This window comes from Megalobrama amblycephala, linkage group LG17 (assembly GCF_018812025.1).
Source record: "Megalobrama amblycephala isolate DHTTF-2021 linkage group LG17, ASM1881202v1, whole genome shotgun sequence".
Taxonomy (NCBI): Eukaryota; Metazoa; Chordata; class Actinopteri; order Cypriniformes; family Xenocyprididae; genus Megalobrama; species Megalobrama amblycephala.
In genome coordinates this window covers 16,412,832-16,428,938 of record NC_063060.1, presented here as the reverse complement: position 1 = coordinate 16,428,938, position 16,107 = coordinate 16,412,832, and the positions used below count along the sequence as shown (strand labels likewise).

At 36.0% G+C, this 16,107-nt stretch overlaps 1 protein-coding gene and 1 long non-coding RNA gene across 3 annotated transcripts in view; one reads left to right on the top strand and one right to left on the bottom strand.

Annotated features, from left to right (window-relative positions):
• tcf25 (transcription factor 25 (basic helix-loop-helix)) overlaps window positions 1-16,107 on the bottom strand; it is a 112,302-nt gene that overhangs the window by 52,125 nt on the left and 44,070 nt on the right. The gene's annotated exons all lie outside the window — the stretch shown is intronic.
• LOC125251315 lies at window positions 8,525-15,607 on the top strand. The gene is made up of 3 exons (XR_007180968.1): window positions 8,525-8,622; window positions 8,921-9,099; window positions 15,508-15,607. It is a non-coding gene; the product is annotated as an uncharacterized LOC125251315 (long non-coding RNA).

Below are 16,107 nucleotides of genomic sequence, written 5' to 3'. Positions count from 1 at the left end.
ATTTTTATTTAACTTAAATCCTGTAATAACTAGAGCACTGCTTTTGTACTTTTGACTGAATTGTTTGCTTGTGTTTATTTCATTTCCTATTGTGCAAACAATTATTTTTCATTTAAATATTATTATTCAATAAATATTTAGTTTTATATAAATAAAATGCTGTATGTATTGAGAAAGGGTCTGTTAAGTAATTGTGATTTCAGTGAACTTCAGTGAAAGTTACATTATTACGTCGTTAGATGGCGGCAAAGAGTGTCTTTATGAGTCAGTGGTAGAGCCCTGCACAGGACTGTTTTCTTAATCCCGGGGGGGGGGGCCAAGATGGCGTCTTGCTGAGTAGACCTGTTATGCGCACCTGCTCTGATTGAGAAAGAATTTTTTTTTGGTCAACGGGTCATTACTTTGCTCCTATGGCGGATGATTTTACTCGCTAAAAACTGTAAAACAAAAGCTGGAACCCGCCTGTAAGTTTAATGGGCAAAAAACGAACAAATAGGAACTTGCGTGCCTCGTGGAACATGGACAGTCTGATGTCTTGTGAATCTCTTGAACAAACCATGGATGTCTCCGTGCCTGAATCCGGAGAAGCCTCCATTAGATCACAAGATAAGTTTGAAAAGGATTTCGACTCATGTCTTGCTACACCCAGCAAAAGTCCTCCTGGAAAAAAGAAAAAATCTGATAGTGTTGTTTCGCTTACTGAGATATTCGATGCTATTCAGTCCCTGAACTCCAAGCAAGACGCGGTTTTTCAAAAGATAACTCACATCGAGAGCTCCATTGAGATCACAACTGCGGCTGTAAATTCTTTGTCAGACACGTCAATCGACTCCTTTCAGATGTTGCCACTCATGGCGAAAAGATCGGTAAGGCCGAAGCTTCGATACAACATATGCAACAAGAGAATTTGTCTCTCAAGTCCAGAGTGGAAGAGTTAGAAAGGTACAGCCGTAGATGGTGTTTGAAATTGCTCGGAGTGAAAGAACGTGAGGAAGAAAATGTCCGAACGATCACCATAAATCATCTTGCAAGAGTGGTCCCGCGAATCAAAGACAAGCTGGAGGAGGCTGTGGATGTGGTCCATCGTGTAGGCAAACAACGACCAGACGGCTCGCCGCAACACATCATCATTCGTTTCGTCACATGGAGGTACCGCGACATCATTTGGATGGAAGCTAAGAATTCTATTTACCTTAGAGAGAACGCTCTCTATGTCAAGGAGTCCCTATCCAGAGCGGACATTGAAAGTCGGAACAAACTTTGGCCCCTTGTCCTGGCGGCACGAAAGGAAGGAAAGAAGGCCGGTTTCAGCGGTCCATTTGCTGTTATCAATAACAAGAGAATCGCTGCCAACTCAGCACCGCATCCATAAACTGACCACAAATTTCTAAACGCGTGTCAGGTTCGATTTATTTTTTTTCTGCACATTTGCCCAGTTCGAATTATTGACATTCTTCAAAGGGCGTTCGACCTTATTCTACTGATTCCCTGATCCTTCTTAAAGGAAACAGCGTTACATAACTTCCAAGTTAGGTGTTCAGTACACACTGTAGTTGTCATTTTCCTTTTCTTTCTTTTTCCAGTAATTTTTATTATACTTTTATTTGTTAGTGGACAAATTCGAGTTCAACCAGCTGAACATTGTTTCTTTAAATGTGCGGGGCTTAAGAGATTACATTAAAAGAAAAGCAATATTTCGGTTTTGTAGACGTTATAATGCAGATTTCATTTTCTTGAGACTCATTCAACTGCTTCTGATTCAAAATTTTGGAAAGCTCAATGGGGCGATATGGTTTATTTTAGTCATGGGTCAAATAATTCAGCTGGTGTTCTTATTTTAATTCATAAGTTTAAAGGAAATATTGTTAATTCTGCATCCTCCCCTGATGGCAGATGGGTTATTCTAACTGTTAAATTAGAAAATGCCATCTTTATTATCTGTAATATTTATGGGTTTAACTCTCACACTATGAATAATTCTTTTTTCACTGACATTTCTCTTATTTTATGTCAATTGCTGAAAACAAACCCAAATGCTAAGTTAATAATTACAGGAGATTTTAATGAAGTCTTTGATGATTTAATGGATAGGTTTCCAAGGAAAGTTAGACCCCACTCTCAAAACCCTAATATTATTGATTCCTTATGCAAAGATCTATCTTTAGTGGATTTGTGGCGCTATTTTAATAGTAATTCATTTGAATATACATGGAGCAATGTATCAAAGTCTTTAAAATCGAGAATTGACCTATTTCTTATTTCATCCAGTCTGCTACAACATGTTCAAGATATCTCCCATCATTATGCTCCCTTTTCAGATCACTCTCTGATTAAATTGTCTTTACAGACTGTTCGCAAGCCCAGCCTCCGTGGTTATTGGAAACTTAACAACTCTATCTTAGAAGATGAAATTTTTACAAAAGATATTGAAACCTTAGCTACCAATATCTTTAATTCAGAGAAATTAGAGTATGCTTCTAAATGGGAGTTATTTAAATTCAAATCCAGAGAATTTGCCATTAGGAGAAGTAAGGAATTAAAAAAAGACAGAGATCGCATAGAAACAGAACTACTGAACAAAATTGATACTCTTTTGAAAGTTCAGACACTCTCTCAAACACAGGAAAAAGAGCTCCAATCCTTAAAACTAAAACTTGATGACTTATATACTAGCAAAGCTAGTGGTGCCTTTGTGCGTTCAAGAGCTAGATGGATAGAAAAGGGAGAGAGGAATACAGCATATTTTTTTGCCCTTGAAAAAAGGAATTTTAAGAGAAATTCTTTGTCGGCATTATATATTAACAACTCCTTATGCAAGGATCCCAAACTAATTTCAGATTTTATCAGCTCTTTTTATGAAAAACTTTATCAGTCTAACTTTAATTATGACCTTTGTAAATCATTTACTAATGGTATTCAAGATTTTATTCCGTTAATTAGTAATGACTTCAAAAACCTTTGTGATTCCGACCTCAAGGAGGAGGAATTACTGTCAGCACTTCAATATATGAAAAAGGGTAAGAGTCCAGGTCCAGATGGGCTTTCAACTGAATTCTACCAACACTTTTGGAAGGTATTGGAAGATCCTCAGAATATAGATAATTGGAGACCTATCACTCTCTTAAATATAGATTATAAATTGTTTGCACTAGTTTATGCTAAAAGATTAAAATCTGGATTGAATGAAATCATTAATGAGACTCAAACTGGTTTCATGAAAAATAGACACATTAGTAATAACATTCGCCTTATAATTGACCTTCTAGATTATTCTGATCAAATTGATTCGGGGGCTCTTATTGTGTTGTTAGATTTCTGTAAAGCTTTTGACACCATCGAACATGGCTTCTTAATTCACTCACTGAAAGTTTTTAGTTTTGGCAATAATTTTATTGATATTATAGAAATGTTTTATAAAGATATTAATAGCTCTATTATTCTTAATATGGGAACCTCTAAAAGATTTGGGATCCATCGTGGCATACATCAAGGCTGTCCAATCTCTCCCTTTCTATTCTTATTAGTGGCTGAGCTTCTTTCTATTCAGGTTTTGAATAATCAGAACATTCTGGGACTGAAAATATTTGATAGAGAAATCAAAATTTCTCAATTGGCAGATGACACTGCTTTATTTCTAAGAAATAAAAATCAAGTTAAAACAGCCCTGGAATGTATATCTAAATTTTCCAAATCCTCTGGCTTAATGTTAAATCTTAAAAAATGTGAAATTTTATTTATACACAACTGTACAGATCTATTAGTTGAAAACATACCAGTAAAGGACTCTGTTAAATATCTTGGAATTCATATTTCCAAAAATACATATACACATGAACAACTGAATTTTATGCCTAAAATTAAAAAAACAAAAAATATTTTGAATAACTGGTTACAAAGGGATCTGACTTTGTTTGGGAGAGTGTTGCTTTCCAAAGCTGAGGGTCTTTCCAGATTTGTTTACCCAGCTCTATCCCTTTATGTCAGTGATAAAACCTCCAAAGAAATTAATAAAACCTTTCTTGACTTTATTTGGAAAAATAAACCTTCCAAATTAAAAAAGGATATTATATCTGGCAGAAGAGCTGATGGTGGGTTAGAGATGTTAGATTTTTTTGATATTAACAATACTTTTAAACTTAATTGGTTAAGAAACTGTCAAAGAAATGAAAATTCATTATGGTTCTTTATTCCTCAGTCTATTTTCAAAAAGCTTGGAGGCTTATCTTTTCTACTGAGATGTAACTATCTGCCTGGTAAACTACCAATTAAACTATCCAGATTTTACCAGCAAGTGTTATTAGCCTGGAAAATTGGTTACCACCACAATTTTTCTCCACACAAAATGCTTCTCTGGAACAATTGTCTCATTACCTCTAAGAATAAATCTTTATTTATACACAAATGGTTTGAAAAAAATATATATTTTGTGATGGATTTGTTTGATGATAATGGAAATGTTTTGTCTTATGAAGATTTTATGTTTACCTACAATTTTCCCATTCCATTTAAACAGTTTCAGCAAGTTGTGAAAGCTATTCCAAATGGGTTGAAACATTTAATGAAAAGTCACCTTACTTTTGGAAGTAACGAAAGGAAACTTCCTGAGTTAATAGTTGATGGTATAAAACTATTTTCTCACTCCTGTAATAACAAACATATCAGGTTAATTTTTCAATCCAATCATAAAATCTCTCCTAGAGGGAAATTTTTTTGGAATGCACAAATCACTGATATTAATTGGAAAGAGGCATGGCTAAATCCATATAGATTTTGTATGCTGAATAAAGTTAAAGAGGTACATTTTAAAATTCGTTATCAAAATTCATGGATATCGACAGCAAATGTTCTTTTTGCAATGTACACGAGGAAGACTTGGCTCATTTGTTTTACAACTGTGATTTATCTTTAAAATTTTGGTCTGATGTTAGTTCTTTTCTTTTTGCCCCAAGAAATGTGAATTATAAATTATCTCTAAAAGACGTTATATGCTCTTTCACAAACAGAAGCAAAATGCTTGAATTTGTGGTGAACTTCCACATTTTGCATGGTAAATATTATATTCATAAACAGAAATTTGCAAAATGTACTCCTAAATGCGACTTATTTTTAAAAGAGATGGAAGGGCTGAACAAGTCATTAAAATTAATTAAAAGTAAAAAGAATGACATCCTGTTAAATTTTATGGAGGAATTCTTTACACTGTAATGTCCCCACTATGTTTACCACATTTTATGACTCTTGAATTTGTCAATAAGAAAAAGAAAGAAATACTTTTTTTTTAACTCTTACTTTCTATTTGTACTGCTGCTTTTTTTTTCTTTGTTTTTTTTTGAGAATAGGTGACATTTGTCCTGCGGTGCATTATTGTTGTATATTATGTTCAATGTTCTGTATCATTTTTTGTCAGTAAACAAAAAAAAAAAAAAAGTTTTCTTAATCCCGATCCCAATTAATTTCTAACCATTACCACCCGCTCTCGCAACATGTGTTCCACTCCTACCCACAACCGCATTGTTTTATAAATTGTGTATAAATTCTGAAAAAAAAAAAAAAAAAAAAAAAAAAAAATCACGCAAACATTAGAGCTATCTGAAGTAGTCGATCAACCAGAAACTGACTGGAGCAGAACCAGTCACCTTAGTTTGCATTATTTATAAGACGTAATAGCAGCATCACTGTTATACTTTATGTAGGTGCACAGAATGCCAAGCGAAGCTGAAAACCTCTAAACATAAGATAAACATTTAGGCTAGATGTGTATACAGACTTTTTCACCAGAACAAAGTAAAAAATGGCTATATCACTGTTTAACATTACAATGTTTACAGAGAGAATACTTCAACTAGTTAGCATGGACTAGCATCTTAACATCCTCCCTGCTGAAAAAAACAATAGAAACCATTACAGAAATTGTAATGGTTTTAAAGGGAACTGTATTGGTTTTAATGGAAACTGTAATGGTCCTAGTGGGTCTGTATGGGTAATTTGCTTTTTTTCTATTGGTGGCAAGTTTTGCTTATTTGCCTGTATTGGTTTTAATGGAAAATATAATGGTCCAAGTGGGTTTCTATTGGTAATTTGCCTTCTTCTATTGGTAGCATATTTTGCCTATTGGATACCATTAAGGACCAATAGAACATCTTTGGCAACCTATAGATTACACGTTGGTATCTTGACACCAGTATGAACCATTAGAACTCCAATAAATTGAGTGGTTTCTTTAGTTTGATTTAATGATGTACACATACACAATTTTTAGGTTAGATGCAGATTTATTTATTTTTACAATTATTGCAACACAACAAAATAGATTAAATATGACACACAAACTAAATTGTTTAATTTGTTTAATGGTATTAAGCTTATCCTTATGTAATATGTAGAAATTATACTGTTAAATATATGTATTGTTTAATAGAATTCACACAAAATTGTTCATTCATATAAGTCATGTAGGTCATATTAGATCATATTCATAGGTCATATTTGTCCCATTTTCCCAAATGCAGAATGTTTTCTGTGATGGGTAGGTTTAGGGGTAGGGTTAGTGTAGGGGGATAGAATATACAATTTTTACAGTATAAAAACCATTATGTATATGGAAAGTCCCCATAAAACATGAAAGCACAACGTGTTTGTTTGCGTGTGTACAAAAATAACATAATGATATCCAGAAATCAATTTTAATTTATCAACATAGAACTCAAGTTTAATTTGATTTCATCCTTTTCCCACTAAGTGTGGGTTTTCTGTGGGGCTGTGTGGGCAAGAGCAAACTCTTTGGGGCCCCATGAAAACCCACACAGGCCCCCAGTTGGTTAGCCCATGTGGGGCCCTTAGCTCCGGGGCCCATAGCAGGTTTACTGTGGGCAACCCCCCATGTTCACAGCACAGTACAAGTTAAATCATTATTTTATGATTAAATGCTCAAGGCACAGGGTTAATCAAACTATTTTTAACAATCTAGTAAAATGTCACCAATGTCATTACATTCAATTGCCCATCCCATAACTAAAACTGCACACAGTCAACAAGATAGTAAGACAAGTACTGTCTTTACCTGTTTGTAGCTGCTCCCAGACCAATAAAGTCAGACTGAGACAACTGTGTGTGTGTGTGTGTGTGTGTGTGTGTGTGTGTGTGTGTGTGTGTGTGTGTGTGTGTGTGTGTGTATATATACCATTCAAAAGTGTGGGGTCAGTAAGATTTTTTAATGTTTTAAAAGAAGTATCTTCTGCTCACCAAGCCTGCATTTATTTGATTAAAAATACAAACAAAAACAGTAATATTGTGAAATATTATTCCAATTTAAAACAGCTGTTTTCTATGTCATTATACAGTAAAGTGTAATTTATTCTGTGATGCAAAGCTGAATTTTCAGCATCATTACTTCAGTCTTCAGTGTCACATGATCCTTCAGAAATCAATCTAATATGATGATGTGATGCTCAAGAAACATTTATGATTATTATCAATGTTGAAAACAGTTATTTACATTTTTATTTCATGATGCTATGATGAATAGAAAGTTCAAAAGAACAGCATTTGTCTGAAATCTAAATCTTTTGTAACATTAAACACTACCGTTCAAAAGTTTGGGGTTAGTAAGAATTTTATTTTTATTTTTAGGGGATAGAAATAAAATTAATCAGTACTTTTATTCATCAAGGATGAGTTAAACTGATCAAAAGTTACAGTAAAGACAATTATAATGTTAGAAAATATTCTATTTTAAATAAAGGCTGTTCTTTTGAACTTTCTATTCATCGAAGAATTTAAAAAAAAAAATTGTACACAACTGTTTTCAACATTGATAATAATAATGAATGTTTCTTGAGCATCAAATCATCATATTAGAATGATTTCTGAAGGATCATGTGACACTGAAGACTGGAGCAATGATGCTGAAAATTCAGCTTTGATCACAGGAATAAATTAGTTTCAAATATATTAAAATAGAAAACAGTCATTTTAAATTGTCATAATATTTCACAATATTACTGTATTTTTTTATTTTATTGTTTTTATCAAATAAATGCAGCCTTGGTGAGCAGAAGAGGCTTCTTTTAAAAACATTAAACAATTTTACTGACCCCAAACTTTTGAACGGTAGTGTATATATATATATATATATATATATATATATATATATATATATATATATATATATATATATATATATATATATATATATATATATATATATATATATATATATATATATATATATATATAAAAAAATGCACACACAATATTAATTTATTTTTCTGAAATGGCCATAAATAAATAAATAAATAAATAAATATAAATTATTAATAATATGACATCACGTGATTAATTCTAACCAATGAGACTGCTGGAACAGCATCCATTCACCCGAAAAGATAACTGTCAAATTAAATCAACCATCTGTAATATTTAATTAATTATGAAAAGATATAACTGAAGTAAAACATTTAGGCCATGAAATAAATCACTAAAATATTAATATAATAGTTTCTCTTGAATGTGTACATTTAATCAGCATGCTCATCCATACAGAGCAATATTTGACTGATATATTAATTTTTGTTTCTTTTTCTCCCTCTTCCTTGTGTGTAATCAGATCATTGGTTCTGCTCTGTAAGTACTGTTTGACTCAGTCACACATTCTCAGTTTTTGCATTGTAGATTTGTCATGCACATTTACAAAAACTTTCTTTGCATCATATAACTGTATTTTCATGAAGATTTTGCTTATGTTATCTGTTAATATTTCGGGTGTCATTTTTTAAAAATGAGATGATCCTCACTTAAATGGCAAATACTGTATTTTTCAGTACAGTGGTGTACATTCTCAGATGTTATTATACATATTCATGAATACAATTTTTAAACTGGCTTTATACCATTAAATGTTGTTTGTCCTCTCTCTTTTCAGTATTTATTGCCATCTAGTCCTGTTTGCAGAATTAACTGTGGCTCCAGCCATTAAGCAGACCTGAACCAGTTGATGAAGGTCTTCAGGATCACCAGAAACTACAGGCAGGTGTGTGAGAAAGTTGGAGCTACATACTGCAGGACGTTGGTCCTCCATGACCAGGACTGGACACCACTGTTGTAAGTGATCAATCTAGCAGTCAATCTGATTCTCTGAAAGTCATGTTCATAACATATTGTAGGTGATCTCAGCTCTGGCCCTCGAGAACCACTGTCCTGCAGACTTTAACACCAAACCTGGTCCAATATACCTGGGGCCGTATTCACAAAATGTTTTATCTTACAACTAAAAGTTCTCCTAAATAGCAGTAAAAATTCTCAGGTAAGAGTTTTCACTTAAAGGATTAGTCCACTTTTAACTCCTGATAATTTACTCACCCCTGTTACGCTCATAGACACACTTCAGAAGTCAATCGATCACCCGTTTATTCGTGTACAACATAAACATAGCTTTTCTCCCGCCTAGCGCTCAAACAACAACTACCCCTGAACTTCCTGAATACTTCATAATAAGAGTCCCTTATTTTCCGGTAAACAGTCATGTGTAATCTTAAACAATATACAGCACTGAGGTATAAATGTGTATGAACATATTTTTTTGATGTCTTAAACTTAACAAACTCACTCTCTTTAAAAAAAAAAAAAAAAAAAAATCTCTTTCAATTGAACATGCCAACAGAACATATTGAACAACAACATCCTTGAACAAAAATATGATCTAGTACATTTCAACAAGCTCTCGTGTGCAACTCAAAGACAGACTTTGTTTTAATTCAGTTTCCACTGTCCTTCACTCAGTGCCTTAAGTAACTGATAAGCTGATGCCCCCTTTTTGGTAAGGCAGTCCGCAAGTTGTTCTCTTGTGTTGTACCACAGTACTCGTTCAACTCTCTGTGTCTGGACAAGTTCTTTAATACTACTTATCTCCAGCCGAAGTCTTTTCTCAGAGACTGACTTTGTGGACTTAATTGCATCAGCAAGTGAATGATTGTCTATGACACAGATTATTGGTGGCGCATGTTCAACATCACCAGTAGTTAATTCTGAGAACAGTGTGGACAGGAAAATACTATTGTCAATTCCATCAGACATTGCCAATGTTTCACCAGCAAGTGTGCTCCGCACAATTCTCTTGACTCTCTTTGACTGCCAAGAAAGGGGAGAGAATTTTCCATTTTCTCCCATTAGAAGAATCAGATGCCCTCCTTGGGTGCCTCCATCTGAAAGATTTGCAAATGAGGCATCGCTGAACACAATCATCTTAAGAGCACTGTCTCTGCCCAAGTGCTGGAAGCTTAGAATTACCTTCTTGGACTTAAGTTTGCACACTATCCTGTTTGCTTCGTGGATTGTCTGCACAGTTGCATTTTTTATGTTTGAAGCCAAATTGCTAGCATCAAATATGACATCTGGCCTGCTCTGCCTTGCTACCCAGAGAATCTGGCCTATTTTGGACCTGAGCTGATCCTTTTCCTCCTCGCAGAGAGATGAGTCTTGTTCCACAGCTCGTGAAGGATCCATATGTATGGGCTGCATGTGTTGAATGTAGTTTTCCTGGTGTATCTGTACTTTTCTGTCAACAGTTACAAAATCCATTCCCACATAACAGAAGTGATCATGTTCCTCACGTCCAACTTGGAAAACAGATCTGAGATGTGGTATTACAGTTGTGGAGAAACTTTGCGTGCCCCCCCATATGAAGTCGTCCACATGACAGGCAAGCACCCCAGTTACAGTGAAGTCCTGATCTAGCCAATAAAAAACAGCTGGATCAACCTTGGACATTTTTCCTCCTGCTTTCAGCACTATTTCTTTCACTCTGTTATACCAGTAAAGTGAAGCATCTGCTAGACCATACACACACTTTTTGAGCTTCCATAATTTTCCTTCACAGACCGCCTCAGGGGGAGGCCTGATGTAGATGTTGCGTGACAATTCTATTCCCTGCAGAAATGCAGATTTTATATCCATGGAATGAAGTGTCCACTGTCTTTGACAAATAACTGCCACAAGCAGTCGAAGAGACTCTGAACCACACGTGGGTGAATCCTTTTGTAGCTCCAACACATCAAACTCCTCAAAACCTCTGGCCACTAATCGTGCTTTCGGTACTAGTCCAGTTAGTGTTTCCTTAAAAGTGCACACCCATCTGGTGGAGATGCACTTTTGTCCCTCATCTTGAACTTCCTCAAACACACGGTTATCTTTCCAACTCTTAATCTCTTCTTGTTTGGCTAGGTCAAAGGATAGATCTTTTGTTACCAATACATCCTCACTGACGTTTGTGGTATTAACATCAGTAACAGCGGGTTCTATTTGAAGACTCTCTAAACTTGATACGTCGACTGAATCTTTACTGCCTGCAACATTAGTGGGCCCAGTGAGCAGAAGATTATACCAGTTTTTGTATTTACCAGTAGCTTTGCCTGCACGCCCTAGTACTTTTGCTGTATGCAAAGCCCCACTGTCTCGGATCTCTGTATTTTAGAACTTGCCCTGTTTTAAGGCGGACATCAGTTCCCTGCTCTGTATCACTTTGTGTCCTTATGTCGTCACATGTGGTTTGTGCAGCTACATTCTGCCCCATAGTGGATGCCCCTGTGTTCTCAATTTGCATTGAACTCTGCTGCATCTCGGTTACAGTTTCTATTCCCTCCGTGTTGTTGACAGCAGCTCCTGTCATCTCTTGTCTTTGCACACTGTTTGTGTTAATTTCAGCATCATCCTTATTGACATGTTGATCTCTGCTGTCTGTTTTTTCTTTTCTTAGTCTGAGGTAGTGTACTCTAATGCAGGTTCCTCCATGTCTGACAAACACCACCGCACCATCCTGGCCAATAACAACTCCTGGTCCTTTCCACTCTGGACAATCAACTCTCTTATAGTACACTTTATCACCCATTTTATATTTCTCATCTGTGTGACGTAGTTGTTTACGCAGTGCTCTCCGTATTCTTTCTGAGCATTCTGCTTCTGTGAAAGCCTTTCTTGACGCATGTAAAGCAGAGATGTGTTTTGCCACCCATTCACTTTTTGTGGTGCCCTCTAAAGCTGGGGGCTTGTCGGTTAATACAGAGGGCAGGTTGGGATTCTGTCCAAACACCAACTGATGAGGACTGTAGCCATGGACATTTTGCATGGTGTTCTTTGACATAAGAGCCCAGTCCAATGCAGTATCCCAGTCACAGCCGTTACTTGTCTTCACCTTCATGATGATCTCTGTAAGTGTTTGGTTGTGTCGCTCTGTAAGTCCATTGCTCCACGGGCTGTATGCTGCTGTTGTCTTTATTTCTATGTTAAAATTTTCTGCCATGTCTCTAACCTCATCATTATTAAATTCTCCCCCATTGTCACTGAACAGTTTCTGAGGTGGACCATGTACACTTATCCAGACATGAACAAAGTGTTTCACTATTTCAGAAGATTTCTTTGTGGTCAGTATGCTGCCTGCACTAAACCTTGTGAACTGGTCAATAATGTGGAGATACCACACACCTGGTTCAAGTTCATGCAGATCTACTGCAACAGTTTCATTGTACTGAGATGCCAGTGGTAGGCCGACAGCAGGCTTTGGTGTGGTCTTACTGTATCTTTGACACGTTTCACATTCACTCACAATTTTTTTTAGAATGACACTACATTCTGCATCTTTATTGCCTGAGCTAGCAAGAAGTTTCTGCAGTCTGTCAGCAGACGCATGACCAAATTGTCTGTGAAGCTTCATCAGGATTTTGTTTTTTTCTGCAGAGCTAAGTTTTTCTGAGATTGTCAGTATTTCCTCGTCACACTGACTTTGTACATCCTCAATCTTTGGTTCCGTTAGAGTGACATCTTCAGCAGCTACCAAGACACAGTCATCACTTTGAATGTTTTTTTTTCCATTGTTCATTATGTTTACACAGTAATGACCAGAGCTTGTAAAGTCAAGTTTTACAGGTTGACTGAACATTACAGCGCTGTCATTCTCCATATCCAGCACTGTCCCTGCTCTTTTCATGGATGCCTTGCTCAAAAGTAGTGGAATCTTTGCTGGGACTACTTCAGTTTCAATATGACACTTAGTTTGTCCAATCTTTGCAGGAATTTTCAACTTTCTGCTGGAATAGACCACTTTTCCATCACCAAACTTAAAGGGTCTATGACTGTGTGTTTCTGTCTTCCTCAGGTTCTTTTTTTCGTCTTGGCTTAGTTCATCGATGTAGCTATTTAGCCATTCCTGTCCACATACAGTCCGTGTACATGCAGTGTCTATTATTGCTGAGCCAAAACACTCTGTCATAAATATTTCTGCTTCAGTGGGTGACTCTTTTGTATACAGAGTAATGTTGCACTCCTCTACATCATCCGTTTTACAATCTTCTGTAAGTTTGACTTGCTCACCTCTGTGTGGACAATCCTTGGCCCAGTGGAACGTGCTTTGACAAACAGCGCATTTTGATCTGCGTCCATACCTGTCCAGAGGGTTAGTGCCAGGCAGTGGTGTCTTTTGCTGAATATTTTGCATCCATGGCTTGCTCCTCTGTCGCCTTTGTTCCGTTACATATGCTGTTTCCTGGTTAATCCCCACTGTAGAAGCAGACTTTCCTCCGAAAATCCTCTTCAGTGCTGATTTCATTGACGCAAAGGTCAAATCTGTACATGCTGTCAGAGCTAACTGTCTGTCTTTCACTTCTAAGCACGCAGTGTCCAGCAGTTTGAATGCTAATACTGCATCGGGAAGCTCCATCTTATATTTACGCATCCGTGAATACCGCTGTTCAAAATCGATTATATAGTCTGTCATGGAAACACCGCTATCTTTCATAATCCGATCAAAGCTCGTGTAAGCCTCATATGTTTGGTCCTTTTCTTCTTTGAGAAACAAATCATCGAGTTTTAGAAGTAAAGTGTTCATGCCAGTGTCCTTATTCAAATCATCTACCGGTATTTCCATCGCTGTTTCTCTCGCTCTTCCCGACAGCGCCAAAGCAACAGCAAGCGCCTGTTTCTTTTTTTCGAGTTCCGTAACCCTGGTCCAAATTGCGACTTCATTCTTCCAACTTTCATATGGTTTTCCTTCATCAAAGGTCGGCGGTACTCTGTAGTTGCTAACCATCCTCTGCTACCAATGTTACGCTCATAGACACACTTCAGAAGTCAATCGATCACCCGTTTATTCGTGTACAACATAAACATAGCTTTTCTCCCGCCTAGCGCTCAAACAACAACTACCCCTGAACTTCCTGAATACTTCATAATAAGAGTCCCTTATTTTCCGGTAAACAGTCATGTGTAATCTTAAACAATATACAGCACTGAGGTATAAATGTGTATGAACATATTTTTTTGATGTCTTAAACTTAACAACCCCCATGTCATCCAAGATGTCCATGTCTTTCATTCTTCAGTCGAAAAGAAATTAAGGTTTTTGATGAAAACATTCCAGGATTTTTTTCCATATAGTAGACTTCAATGGACACCAAACAGTTGAAGGTCAAAATTAGTTTCATTGCAGCTTCAAATTATTCTACACGATCCCATACAAGAAATAATGGTCTTATCTAGAGAAACCATCACTCATTTTCTAAAAAAAAAAAATACAATTTTATACATTTTAACCATAAATGCTCATCTTGAAGTAGCCCTGCGTTCCATTCGGAAGGGCTCATCCCTATGCCCTAATTCCTTTCAGATGGTTTCCCCTTCGGAGTGAGAGCTTCGAAGGGATGAAGGGTGTATGGGTAAAAAAACCCTCTTTTTTTGGAATGCACTTCTGCGTCATCTTAACGAGACAATCAAGGAGGAGTAGATTGTGCAAGCGGCGCCCTTTGTTTAACGTTAGTTTATTTATAGGGGTGTAACGATACGTTCAGGTCACGATACGATACGTATCACGATATTTTGAACAAAATGAAACTGAAATTCAAACAAGATTTATTAAAAAAACATGAACAAATTTCACTAATTTTCCTTGTTGTACATACAAGATCACATTTCAATAAAATAAATAAATATAACATTTTAATAACCTGTATTCAAGTTAACAGTTGAATAGGGCTGTCTGTCACTGAAAAAAAATGTTAAATTTAACGTATCGTATCGTGAACTCCGTATCGAGATACGTACCGTATCGTGACCTGAGCGTATCGTTACACCCCTACTGATTAGACAAATATGTTGAGGCGGCAGCTCTCGCGAGTGGGTGTGGTTTCAGCGCTGACAGCGCAATTTCTTATCCCGCCCCAACCCGACCCACGGGGTTCGCGGGTTATGAGACGACCCGCGCATCACTAACCTACAACTGGAGAAGGTTAACAGATGACTGTCATGCTATGAACCTGACATGACTAATGGATAAAATTCAAGATCTTGAATCTGCTCAAAGTGCACCCAAATATGTTGGATGAAATAATGAAGTTTGGTCAACAACTATGTTCTTGCAACTTCTTTGAGAGTCCCATATAAATATATAATGTATGGATAATCTCATGTACTGGTAATGTGGTTTAAGAGGTACATTGTCCTAATGAATTCTCCTCCTTTTTGCAGGTCTAAGCCAGTCACAGCGGATACAGTGAAGCCACAAACACAGTTCATAGTTCTTGTATTTCTATTACACATTAAATAATAAAAAATATCATGTTAATAATTTTTGTCAGATGTTTATTTCCAGCTGGGTTTAGTAAAAAAGATGGTCTTGATCCAAGTATAATTTTGATTTCAGTTTCATGTTCTTAATTCTTTGCAAAACACAATCTGAACAGTTAGCTATTGAAAAGTTGGTGTGCAGTTCATATAAATTAAAATTATATATTCTTGAGGGTTTTTTTTAAGCCACAAGGAGAAAACCAGTGTATAATTGTAGTAATAATTTAAATTATTTAATTAATCAATGGCCTAATTAACAGCTACCAGTTAAACATACAAAGCCAAATTTATAATGGAACCATTAGAACCAATACAAAAACTGCAATGGGAACCATTAAATATTTGCAAATAAAAACCAATACAAATTTATAATGGAACCATTAGAACCAATACAAAAACTGCAATGGGAACCATTAAATATTTGCAAATAAAGACCAATACAAATCTGTAATGGAACCATTAGAACCAATACAAAAACTGCAATGGGAACCATTAAATATT